Raw genomic sequence first — 13,253 nt, 5'->3', positions numbered from 1 at the left:
CCTTCAGCGCCGACGAGCGCGTCCCATCTTTCCAGCTCGGGATCGGATCCAGTAGAAGATTCCCCGGCTTCATCACGCGGCCGCCAGCTCCGACGTTCCGCACCTCGCAAGGCTAAAACCAGAGGTGACACTTCATCACCTGCCCCAGAGAGACGTCCGCCGCCTTCACCGGCTTCTTCCTATACCTCTACTCACGACACGATACCCGCCATCCAGAAATGGACCGTCCAGGGCCTACGGCTGGCTCTATCCAATGCGGACGTCGAGTTCCATAGGCGGATGACCAAGGCGGAGCTTTACTGCCTCTACGTTTCTTCCCTGGCCGACACCGCCCCACCGAAGTCAGCTCCACAAAAGACCACTGACAAGCCGGGCAAGGCTCGTGGTTCCCCCTATTCCCGACCCGGGCAATCCACCAATGCGGCTCGTCGTGGCCGTCCGCCGGCAAGCCGGCACAGCAGGCCCTCCGCGAGCGCAGGTTCCGCCACGGATTTCCAGGACGCCACGAACCGTCCGGTCGAAGGCTTCCAGCAACTCGTCCCTCTAGCTGTAGGCCAGCTCCAACCTCCAGCCAACATCCCGCCAGCAGTAAACAGCGCGGGCCGCATAAGAAACGTTGGCTCGACAGCACCCGGAGCTCCGGTGCGTTCTCACCCATTCCCCGCCCCTGGCTCTTGGCCCGCTGCCCCCCCATCGACTACTAGCGCGAGGCTGCCTCAGCTAGCGATGCAGGGACCGGTACTCAGCCAGTTCACCGCCCCCTTAGAAGCCACCGCTAGCGCGAGCATGACTCCGCTAGCCGCTCAGGCGGCTGCAATCCCCTCCATTTTCTCTCTCCCGCAGAGCCGACCAAATTTCACATTGGCTACGGCGACAGCAATGCCAGTGCCGGTTAACGCACCAGCGTTGGAACCGCCTCCAGTTTCCGGGAACATCAGATCGCAGATCTTGACAGGTGCGGACACAGATCTTTATTTACTCCTCTCACCTTTATCACCTCCGTCAACCGAGCGGCAGATCACTTACGGCGATCTGTCGCTCACGCTAAAAAATCAGTCACCCCGCCACACCCGCACGCTTTCTTTCCCCGAATTTACCGTTGCTTTTTCCCGCTACACTGACGTGATCTGCACTGCGTTCCCTCATAGGAGACGCGAGCTGGGCGATTATCTCGCTATCGTGGCAGAGCTCGCTCTCTCCTATGGGGGCGCGCATTTCTACACGTATCACAAACTTTTTTCTGCCAAATGTGCCATTCGTGTGGCTCAGTGGAACCAGTGCCCCTACTGGGGAGCATTGGACACTGAGCTGCATAACAGGGTTTTCCTGGGCGTCCGCAATATTTCATGTGCGGTATGTCGCTCAGTAGCGCATACCACAATCGATTGTCCCCTAGTCACCCCCTCTCTTCCCCCACGCTCAGCTTCGCCTCCCAAATCTACCTGCTCTGTTCCGCGCCTGCCAACTCGCCCAGTTCACCAAACCCAGGGGCAACCCACCAATTTGGAGGCTTGCAGGAATTTCAACGTCGGAAGATGCGCCAGGCAACGTTGTCGCTTCCTGCACGTTTGCTCATTTTGTAGCGGAGCACACGCTCGAATCGTGTGCCCGTTGCCTCAAACACAGAATAAAAACCTAAAAAATTACCTTTCGACTCCCGTGAACATTTCTTGTTTGTCTTCCGAATTGTCCTCGCACCCCGACTTTCAGTTCACTGACTATCTTCTGACCGGTCTCTCGAACGGTTTCGACCCAGGCGTCATCAGTCTTCCATCACACAGCTTAATATGCCCCAACCTCCAGTCTGCGCTCGCCGAACCAGAGTCAGTCGATCTCCTCATTAATAAAGAGATCGACGCTAATTTCATTATTGGCCCCTTCGACGCTCCCCCTTTTACTGCATTTCGCATCAGCCCCATTGGCATAGCAACACGTAAATTCTCTGGAAAAAAGCGCCTCATTTTTGATCTCTCGTCACCACACGGCTCTGCCTTCCCTAGCATTAATAGCCTCATTCCGATCGAGGAATTTTCCCTGCACTACCATAACATCGAACAAGCCATCACTTTAATAAAACATGCTGGTCGTGGCGCTTGGCTAGCAAAAGTAGACATCACATCCGCATTTAAAGTTATGCCAATCCACCCAGACTTCTGGCACCTTTTCGGCATTCGATGGCGCAATAAATTTTACTTTTCTGTCCGTCTCACCTTCGGTTGCAGAAGCAGCCCAAAAATTTTCGACATGTTGTCAGAGGCAATTTGCTGGATTCTCTCTAACAATTATGCAATTCCGTACCTTATCCACCTACTCGATGATTTTTTAATCATCTCGTCTCCCGACTCGTTCCCGGCGGCACATCTAGCAAAAGTCCAGGAGGTTTTCAAAAATCTCGGCGTTCCCCTCGCCCCAGACAAAACTTCAGGTCCAAGCACGTCCATCGAATTTCTCAGAATTAAATTAGACTCGCTTAAATTCCAGGCTTCTCTGCCGAAAGAGAAAATCGATAGAACGATCTTGATCGCGTCCTCCCTATTAGCAAATCCCCGCTGCTCAAAACGCGAGCTTCTGTCTGTTCTCGGCCATCTAAATTTCGCGATGAGAATAATCCCGCAAGGCCGCCCATCGTTTCACACCTCCTCTCACTCGCATCATCCGCACACGCTTTAGAGGACTCGTTATCCATATCCAGCTCCTGCCTCGATGAGCTGAGCTTATGGATAAAATTCCTCAAACAATGGAACGGCTTGTCATTTTTCTACAGTGACATGGCCTCTTCCCCCGTCGATATTCACCTATTCACAGACGCCGCCCCTTCCGTCGGTTTCGGAGGCTATTACCAAGGCCGTTGGTTCGCGTCCACCTGGCCCCCCCAGGTCCTAGAGATTCCCCAGGCTTTAGCATCTTCAGCTCTTTTTGAGCTATATCCACTGGTCGTCGCAGCATCCCTATGGGGAAAAGAGTGGTCAGCTTCCAGCATAATCGTGCACTGTGACAACGAGGCAACAGTCCATTGTATCAACAAAGGCCGCTCTCACTCCCCCGCCATAATGCCGTTCCTCAGACGCCTCATCTGGATCTCAGCCTGCGACCAGTTCATTCTAACTGCCAAACACATTCCCGGATCAAAAAATCAGATTGCTGACGCCCTTTCTCGCTTTGCCTTCCAGAAATTCAGGCTGCTGGCACCCGAAGCAGACCCTTTGCCAACACCGGTACCTCCCTATTCGGAGCTGATATTCCGGCTAACCACCCCCTAAAAACCCTCCTCGACGCCTCTCTAAACTCCATCATCCAAGCCGTCTCCCTCAGGACCCTCCAATCTTACCTCACTGCATGGAAAAGCTTCAAGTCTTTTCACCTAGCGTTCAACATTCCCTTTCCGGATTTTTCTGTCCTCACCATCACCTCCTTCATCTCCTTCCTAAACTCTTCAAAAAACCTCCAGGCCAGCTCAATTAAAGGCTACATGAGTGGAGTTCAGTTCTTCCACAAACTCATATTCAATTCGCCATCTGAAGCCATAGCCAGCTCCCAAACATCTATGCTTATCAAGGGCATTCAACGCACCCAGCCTGCTCGCCAGGATGCAAGGCAACCTATAACCCTGGATATATTGACCAGATGCATTTCCATCCTCCGTAAAGGATACCACTCCAAACACGTCGATCGCACACTCGACACCATGTTTATCCTAGCATTCTTCGGATTTCTAAGATGTTCAGAAATTTCCACAACATCCATTTTCAACCCCCTAACTCACCCAACGGTATCCGACCTGTCAGTAGTCGATTCAGAGACGATGTCATTCTCCATTAAACAGAGCAAGACGGACCAAACCAGGAGAGGACATTTCATCTATATATTCAATCTCCACTCACCAATTCAACCTTACCAGACCCTCCTAGCCTACCTCCACTTCAGGAAATCCCAGACCAAAACCGCAACGGATCCTCTATTCGTCGACGAGTCTAACCGCCCAGCTACACGCTTCTGGTTCCAAAAGCACCTAAAAGCTGTCCTGCTCCTATCCGGTATCCCCGCAGACCACTTTTCCGGCCACTCCTTCCGCATAGGCGCAGCAACCACAGCAGCCCAAAAAGGCCTCTCGCAGTCTCAAATCCAAGCACTAGGGCGCTGGACATCGGAAGCTTTCAAGAGCTACATCAGGTCAGATCGCTCTATCATCAGGGAAGCCCATCGAACCCTCAGTTCCAAAATCATGTAGAGAATCCATACTTCACACACACGAGCTCGAACATCCTCCATGCCAGCCTAAATCTCTCTAACAGGAGATCTCACCACTGCTTCAACCGGCTCAGGGGCCAGTGCCCAAGTCTCAGGCTCTGCAGCAGCAGATTTAACAGCAGGAGCCAACATCGCAGCAGCGACTACCCTGGCAGAGACCAGCACTCCCATTCCAAGCAAAGAAGTCAGCGTCACAACCGCCTCAGCCAAGGCCAGCATTTCCACTTCAGGCATGGAACCAAGTGCTGCAACTAGGAATCATCCGCAGCACTTCTGTCACAAGCGCCAAAGCCAGCGTTGCAGCAGGGATCGGCTCCACAGACGCCCATGGTTCCATGTAAGGCACAGAAACCAGCGTTGCAGAAGGGATTGGCTCCTCAGACGCCTATGCACCTACCACAAGCGCCGAAGCCAGCGTCGCAGCAGCGATCGCCTCCGCAAAGGCCCGTGCTTCCATCTAGGGCGCAGAAGCCAGCATCACCGCAGTGACCGCCTCCACAGAGGCCAGCGCTTCCATCTAATGCGCAGAAGCCAGCGTCGCCGCAGCGATCGCCTCCACAGAGGCCAGCGCTTCCATCTAATGCGCAGAAGCCAGCGTCGCCGCAGCGATCGCCTCCACAGAGGCCAGCGCTTCCATCTAATGCGCAGAAGCCAGCGTCGCCGCAGCGATCGCCTCCACAGAGGCCAGCGCTTCCATCTAATGCGCAGAAGCCAGCGTCACCGCAGCGATCGCCTCCCAAAGGCCAGCGCTTCCATCTAAGGCGGCGAAGCCAGCGTCGCCGCAGCGATCGCCTCCACAGAGGCCAGAGCTTGCGCTTCGCTTCCTGCCACCTACGACTTTCCAAGGAAGCAAGCATTACAGCATGATCACCCCAGCAGGAGCCTCCGTCAGGCGCTCCACTACAGCCGGCTCCCTCCTTTAGTCGCCTCTTTCCAGTATAAGTCTCAACAACAGGGACACACACGAAGCCATGTTCATTCTGGACGGTTCCCGAAAAATCCATATTAGGAACTCTCCCTACGCACTACTACCAGCCACTCGTGGATTCAAACTTCTCATCACTGCAGCAGACACCTTTCACCTTCTCAGTCTCAACCATCCTCGGAGGAACCCCTACCCCTTCTTGTCTCATAACGAACCACATCTCCTAAGGAGCCCTCATCCTCTCGTCTCTACCCGAACGCAGGCCACGCCTCCGCAGCGCTCAGCATCGCTTTGGGGGGTATGCGTACTCCGGCGGCTGTCCCACTTTCTCGCTTTATGGGGGTGTGCTCTGGGCTCAGACCGGTTCCGAGCTCGGCGCACTCACTCATACCAAGGTAGAGTGTTTCGGGCTCGGATAGATCTGGCGAGCTCGGAGCCCGCTTCCCGGACAACACGACAAATACGCATTACCTTCATAACCAAGCTCTATCATTATCCCTATCAGCATCACTGTTATCTGTGTAGGTGAACTCGTGAAATGATGTTTAATTAACAAAGTTCGGGAGGAGCCGAAGCATATAATCAGCCGGCTGGTCTACAATCAGCAATCACAACGTATACACAATCAGCCCTAGCGAGCTCGCTAATAAATAAGGAAACCATCTTAACTGTTCGATCTCATACGATTAAGCATCCCTCCTCCACCCCGGCTCCTCTCCAAAGCTCAATATCCCGCAGGAACCCCGGGGGGTGTGCTCTGGGCTCAGACCGGTTCCGAGCTCGGCGCACTCACTCATACCAAGGTAGAGTGTTTCGGGCTCGGATAGATCTGGCGAGCTCGGAGCCCGCTTCCCGGACAACACGCCAAATACGCATTACCTTCATAACCAAGCTCTATCATTATCCCTATCAGCATCACTGTTATCTGTGTAGGTGAACTCGTGAATAGGTAACTTAAAATATCTTTTGGTAATTGTTGATCGATTCTCAAAGTGGCCTGAAGCATTTCCATGCGCAAAGGAAGATGCTAAAACAGTGGTAAAAATCTTAACGAAGGAGATTGTGCCCAGGTGGGGCGTACCGGCCAGATTGGAATCGGATAACGGGACGAGTTTCATGTCAAAGGTAACACAGCTCTTAGCAAAAACATTGTCTATTGATTGGCATTTTAATATTCCATATCATCCGCAAAGTGCAGCAGTCGTGGAGAGATGTAATCGAACACTGAAAACACGACTAACAAAAGCTGTACTCGATACGGGAAGAAAGTGGGTTGATTTATTGCCCGCAGTCTTGGCAGAAATAAGAATGACCCCATCTTCCACGACAAAATTGTCACCGTTCGAGGTACTAATGGGTAGACCTTTCCCGACCCGTGGGTCAAAGGCCGGTCTGGTATTTCTTGTTTAGGTGATCTTCAGGTGATCCAGGAAGACTACGTGACCTCCCTAGTCGAAAAGTTAAATTCTATATGTGCTGATGTTTCTTTGTGCCTTGCTCTTCCCTCAGAGCAGCCTACTCATAACTTTGTTCCAGGACAAAAAGTCTTTGTGAGGAGTCTGAAGCCAACAAAGGTTGGAGAACCAAAGTACCACGGACCAGCAACTGTGATTGCCGTAACACGGACAGGAGTTCTGACGGACTACCAGCCACAGTGGATACACGCTTCCAGACTGAAGTTGTGTTCTTCAGGAGAGCAGGCAAGCTCCAATTTAACATAGAATCTCAACAGGGGATTCACCTTAATACTGTCAGGGTTCTGTCCTTCCTGTTTCAGGCTTTCATGCCTTGTGGACGGGACCGTGACGGTACAATGTCTTGTATGTATGTTTTGTTTTTTGTGGAGACACGCGGCTGTATGTTTTGATAATTCGCCGCGTGTCCTCCTGTCCGTGTAGCTCCGCCCCTTATTTCTGTTAGTCTCCCATTAGTGTTTTATCTCCGTCACCTGTCTCCCTTTAATGTTTAGCCTTGTTACGCCTCCTGTCTCATTATCCCTCGTTAGTTTTGCCTTCTTAAACCCTGTGTTTCCCGAGTCCGGGGTCGGTTCGTTGTATGCTGTTCGTAAGTTTTATGCTTGTATGTTTTAGGTTTGTTCTGGTTCATGCTGTGGTTTACCTGTGCGCACTGGATTATTTTTCCCCGCCTTTTCGTGTGGGAATGTTCGTGTAGTCTTCGTGTGGCATTGTCCCCTGTATGTTCTGGATTATTTTTTCCCAGCCTTTTGTGTGGGATTGTTCGTGTATTCTTCGTGTGATATTGTTTGTTTGGTCCTGTTATTTTTACCCCCTCGTGGGTTTTGTTTTCACTATTTTTGTATATTAAATATTTTTTACTCGCTGTACTGCATCTGGGTCCTGTTTCCCTATCACACCCATTATTCGTGACAAATACATCTCAGGGTAGAGAAAGCACTGACTAAGCTGAGGACAGAACTACCTTTTGTGAGGTAGGGGCCACCCAAAGCAAGAAGATAGGAGGCCCATTGAGCCAACAGTGCTGACTCCGTAGCTTCCCCTGAGGTGCATTGAGGGCAAAATTGAATCATTGAAATTATCCTAATCATGGGTATGTATACAGCTCCACTCAATGTGGGGAACGCAGGAGCTTACAGCAGACATGCTAGTAAATGATAAGGGTGACTGAAATATGCCAAAACAAATGTGTTTAATTGTACAAATGACTCTGAATATTCAAGAATGAAGACCACCAACATCCGTAATGCGAGACTATAACTGTTCGTATACAGGAGAACCTTTTCAAGGTCCTGCATTTTATGTAAATGCTCGTCCCACAGAATTATGTGTGTGTTCCAAATCAGGCAGACATATAGTAGGAATGTGCGATTGTAGAAATGAAATTACTTTGTCTCAATCAAATAACGGACATCATAATTGCACCATACAATATCTCAATAAAACTACTGAGGGATTTGAATGTCCATTTTCACACTTAGACAGTTCACCAGGAATGGTGTGGGTTTGTGGTGGAACTGCATATTACCATTTAGATGCAGAGGAATGGAAAGGTTGTTGTTATGCTGCTATTTTGTCCACAGGAACTAGCATAATGGAAAAGACAAATCTGGCCACATCTTTGAATAGACATAAAAGGGAAGTAAAACTGCCAAATTATTATGCAGGCCATAAGATTAGTGATCCATGGACTACTCCTTGGGAAAACGTGGGATGTCCCTAGCAGGTTTGTTTACAGGAACCGGTACTACTGTTGCTCTGAATAAAATCAATGGTCTGACATGGCAAGTTCTTTCTTTGGAAAATGACACAGCACAAGCTTTAAACTTAATCTCTAACGAATTAAAGAAAATGAGAGTTGCCGTCGTGCAACATAGACTTGCTTTGGATACATTAACAGCAGAGAAAGGAGGAGAGGGGCAAAATGCTAGGAGTATCTTGTTGTTTTTCAATTCCAGATTATGCAGACAATGTCACCGATGTTGTGAAGCACATGAGAGAATCAGTTCGTGAACCCACACCGGTAGATGCAACATGGTTTCAATGGTTGGACAGCCTATCCGGGGGATGGGGATATTGGATAACCGGTACAGTAATTCCAGTTGGATCTTATGCTGTCTCATGTTGATATAAGCATCTGTTGTTCTCCATATCAAGGTTCCTAATGATGCCTATGGACGATTGTTTTGTTATTGTAATATTAAATATGTAATCATATCTGATTGTTCAGGAGGAATAAGACTAAACAGAAAGTCTGGTGATTTTCCACTGTTTTGGTGGTTTTATATGACGCCTCCTGATGCAAACTTATAAGTATTAGTCCTAAAATAATAAACTTGGGACTCTGATTGAACAAGCACTTGTGTCTGTGTCAAACTTTGTCTCCAGGATCCTGAATACTCTGTGTGTTCCGTCGAGTAGACTCTTCAACCGTAGAATATTTTTAGACAAGGGGACATAAGAAGTTAACATTCTTTCACTTCTGGGACATTAAACCGTCATACGTAACAACCAAGAAACTGCTTAACTATTGAGGGATGTTCCATAAAATCCACGTCGTCAGCTAAGAATCTTGGCGTTGTATTCGACAGTACTCTGTCATTTGAGAGCCATGTCGCCAACACCTTCAAAATTTCATTTTTCCATTTTAAGAATATATCTAAACTACGTCATATGCTGTCATTGTCAGATGCAATGAAGTTAATTCATGCCTTCAAGACATCAAGACTAGATTACTGTAATGCACTTTTAGGTGTGTGCGCACGTGCTTGTCAGTGTGTCCAACCGTTTGTGTGTCTATGTCGAGGTGTGTAAGTATGTGTTTGTATTGTGTGTGTGGAGCGTTTGTGTGTGGGTATGTCTGTCTTCTGTGTTTTCACCCTTTTCTTGTTATTACAGGTATATAACTTTAGTTGTTTTGCTTTTGGTCATTATGTCTCATGTACAGCTGCTTTGTAACAATGAAAATTGTAAAGAGCGCTATATAAATAAAGTTGAGTTGAGTTGGTAAATTGAAGTTCTTTTGTAATTTTTGTTATATTTACTTGTGATATGCATAGTGTACAACACTGATAGTGACGATATGCCATTCATAGGTTAACATGTTTTATGTCATGGTTTACCAGACAATCATCAAGACACAACATACAATCACAACACTGTCACTAAATGTCATGTCATGTAAATGTCAACGCCTTGACTTATTGTAGGAGGTGATGTTTGTCAGTCTGTCCTTTACTGATATCATGCTACGCTGCCTGAAGAGAGCTCCAATATGAGTTGTTTCCAAACAAGAAAGCTCTGTTGAGATTTGTTGAGACCCTGAGTTTAGTTGTGGTAGTGAACGACACAGCAAGTGTTCACTCTATGATTTTGTTTAAGACGCATAAGGCAAAGGTTAACCTCAACCTCCAGTACCTCACAGCCTCCACCACATAAACATCTATGGTCCACCGCAACTTCCGGAGAATATGCTCCCAGAATGCATTTACTGATGTCACATTCCCGAACTCTATCCTTCACATCTTCCATTCTCTTACCAAAAACATCTCGAGAACAAACGCAAGAGAGAGAGAGAGAGAGAGAGAGTATTTACATCCATCCCTAATAAATGTGTCAGTAATGACATCATCACTGTCTGTACACATGATCTCTGTTTGGCCTGTGTAGGTGTATTTCTTTCTTTGACCTTTATTTGTCTGATGTGAGAAAGTGCTGTGTACTGGAGGATGATGGAAAGTGACTGAAGTACATGCACATGTTTGCTTTCACTGCAATCAAGAGAAGTGAGAAGTGTGTTTTCACGTACATGATGTCCTTTATATAACCAAATGTTTTCTTCTCTTGACTAGAGTTAGAACTGGTTGTTGAGTAAGAAACTTCTGCTTTGGCAGTGACATTCATCTGAGTGGGGTGTAAAGATGCTGTGTGCTCACTTCCTCTTGTCTTCTTAAAGGAATAAAATATCAAAGACAATTCTTTAGGCGGATTTGTGTTTCAGGCTCACCTGTAATAAAATCTTTATAATCTGTGCTGATGGAAAAGAGCTCATGATATCAGACCGAGACACACACGGAAATGTTGGCAAAACATATTTACACTAAAGTCAAACAGTCCATTGTTCATTTCACAGGGAAAAAAATGATGCAACGATACTTAACTGAACTGAAACTTAACTAAAATGATTACAAAGAAAGATCTTAAATTTAAGATTAACGTCTGTTACTTTCATTTCCAACTGAACAAAAACAAGTGAATCTGCATATTTAACAATAACATGTTAGGGGAAAAGACTCTTGATATAAGTGAACTGGGGATGTTCTTTCGTGAATTTCTTTAGTTAGGCTGTGTTCACATTTGACTTCTTTTTTTAGGCTGCCAGTGTCTGTTTTACATTATAATCCTAGACTGTAAAAAATAATTGCGGTTTTAGTTAAAAAAACTAATTTTATTTGAAGACACAACATTTTTTTTATAAATGGTTGAGACAACAAGAAAATATAAGTTGCTTGGTTCTCAACTAGGGTGAAAGTTAAATTAACGAGCACAATTGTTGATTAAACAAAAAAATGCTTGTTGAAACAACTGCATCATATTTTCACAGGTTTTTACTGCAAGTATTGCGAGATTGAAGCAGATCACGGATCTCCTGCACGTCTCTCAGTTTCCCGCTTTGGTGACTCTGACAGACATTCTTCTGTCTGCATTAACGGTGAGTTTTTAATTAGTATTATTTCACAATGGTTTTAACTATATTGTATACTTATCTTACCACCCCGTGCGTTTACTAGGCTAGTAGCTTGACATGTTTGCTTATCTCAGTCAGCAAAAATGTTTATGATGGCCATTCAAAGAGGCCGGAATTGCTGTTTACAGTGTTTTAATGGTAACGTTAAACAAGTGCAACATACAATGTAATTAGCAACGCATTTCATGTGTTTAACGATAGAAATGTTCAGCAGCATCTATGAATACCCTGTAAATCATTTAAGGTATATTTTTGATGCAGTTCGTAAGTAATTTGTAATTGTCGCCCGGTGTCAACCAGAGACGCGACATTGCAACCTAGTAGAAAGGATGTTTTCCATGTATTTTGCCCACAACAACATGCTACAACTGAAATAAAATGCAACCGTTTACATATAGAATCGATTTATCTCGTCAGGTGGTGTTGATGAATCCAAAGTCATCAAATCAGTGTATAATAACAAGGCATTATACACCAAAGCGTTTGATGAGCGTCAAGTGGGCGTGGAAGCATAGATTACGAATAATATATAGTAATTTTACAGCAGTAATACAATTAAATTTACAATCTCACCCAACGCAATGTTTTGATTAACATTAATATTCAACCTTTTAAAATGAAGTAATCTTTAAATAAAATAATGTAAGATGTTATTGTTAAACTTTATGTATTTATATTAAATATCGTATATACTTTGAATTAGGTTTATTAAAACATCTCCAAATATCACTGGATGAATATACACTTCTTACAATTTCCAACAGTTAAAGGATGTTTATAGTGAAGTATTTTAACTACAGTGGAACGCATCATTACTCTTGTCCACTTATTAATCAATATTTGATGACTTGGGTCAAAGATAGTTGTGGTCCATTGGTCAGAGAGCCAGATTTAAAACTCAAGAAGAGAAGTGTTGCAAAAGAAACAACCAAAAAAACAAAATGTATATGTATTTGAAAGGGATATATAAAGACTTTATTGTGACTAACACTTTAAACCTCTGTCCCAGCAGACCTTCATCCTCTACTGCAAGTTCTTATTATCACACAGTGATTATGACCAATGTCATAGTTTCTAGAATGAAAAGAGTCCATTAATATGACTAGATCAGCAACTGTTAAATAAAGCTGATTCAATGCAGAGTCAGTTTTCAGAAAACCCAATCAAAGAAGATTTTTTAAGGACCATATAGAGAAGGAACAAAAAGAGGTTTAATACTGCCTTCAAAATGAGCAATGTGATCAAATACACATTCACAACACGATTATGGTAAAATACCATGATAGACACGTAAAATAACAGTTACAAACATCTCAACAAATCTACAGTTTATGTAACAAAGATCGCCATGATGAGTATAAAATAGTGCATATATTTAAAATATGTATATATCTAATAAAATAATTAATGTATAGTGTTTTTTTAGTTTCATAACTATAGACACTGATGCAGATTTAGGTCTTCTGTGAAAAAAACTCCTAAACTTTAAGCGTCCTGAGCGTTTCCATGTTGACTGGTTAAATGTGTGTGACACTGTTCATGTTGTTCATGTGAGAGCGCGTTAACTCTGGGTATCTTCTGGAGCTTCAGTAAACTAACTCTTCTCAGGTGTTTTGGACACGACATGCCCCGAGGAAGCAAGGTTTGTGTTCATCAACCAAGAGTTCAGGGTTTAGCTGACGGTAAATTAACTGCTTTCTGGAATACACACCAGAGGGGTATCGCACAAAAGTAGAATAAAGAAATCCAGGATTTGCTGACATGTTGAATGTCTGTATGGCTGTAGAAGTTAAAAAAAGGCCCATAGAACTGGCACAGGGGGCGGCCCACCAGGCCAGGATATGACCCCAGCGGAGGA

Source organism: Triplophysa dalaica, chromosome 22 (assembly GCF_015846415.1).
Source record: "Triplophysa dalaica isolate WHDGS20190420 chromosome 22, ASM1584641v1, whole genome shotgun sequence".
NCBI lineage: Eukaryota > Metazoa > Chordata > Actinopteri > Cypriniformes > Nemacheilidae > Triplophysa > Triplophysa dalaica.
The sequence above is the reverse complement of the archived record's forward strand: the minus strand, read 5'-3'. Positions refer to the sequence as shown.